General features: G+C 33.9%; 1 protein-coding gene across 3 annotated transcripts in view; it reads right to left on the reverse strand.

The window, feature by feature from the left end:
- Positions 1 to 545, reverse strand: part of LOC107687357 (tubulin-folding cofactor B-like) — a 10661-nt gene that overhangs the window by 1773 nt on the left and 8343 nt on the right. The window lies entirely within an intron of this gene.

Raw genomic sequence — 545 nt, forward strand, 5'->3', positions numbered from 1 at the left:
TTTATCATCAGTAGTATTATTTGTGATTTAAATTGTGAATGGGAGTTTCTCTTTTGCTGTGTTAAGCCGCGGGCTTCGGATGCTTTCACTTTCGAATTCGCAATCTTGTTGTCACTGTTTTGCTTAAATACATCTACACACCTTTACATTTTTTTAAAGACTAAAACAAAAGATGGATTCTTTGTTATTCTTCATTAAAAAGCTCAACAACAATAAATCAGTAAGATACAATGACACACTAGCTTACAAAACGTGTATTAACAAAAACAAATAAGATGAGGCATGGCACACCCATGCTGTATTATATACCGACTAATAATTTACAGGACGTTTAGCAAACACTGAGGAATCAAATAAATAAATAAATAAAAGGAGCCTCCATAGCGTAATGTGTGGTAAACAGCAAAGATAACAAGTTTTTCAAAAATGAAAACCAAAAGAAAAGTAAAACTAACGGTGACAGTGCTTGCATGTTTTTTTCCCCCCAAGAATACCAGCATGTTCACCTTCTCTGGTTTAAGAAGCGGTCTTTTACTTGACTTTCG

The sequence above is a fragment of the Sinocyclocheilus anshuiensis genome, unplaced genomic scaffold, assembly GCF_001515605.1.
Source record: "Sinocyclocheilus anshuiensis isolate Anshui unplaced genomic scaffold, SAMN03320099.WGS_v1.1 scaffold3378, whole genome shotgun sequence".
NCBI lineage: Eukaryota > Metazoa > Chordata > Actinopteri > Cypriniformes > Cyprinidae > Sinocyclocheilus > Sinocyclocheilus anshuiensis.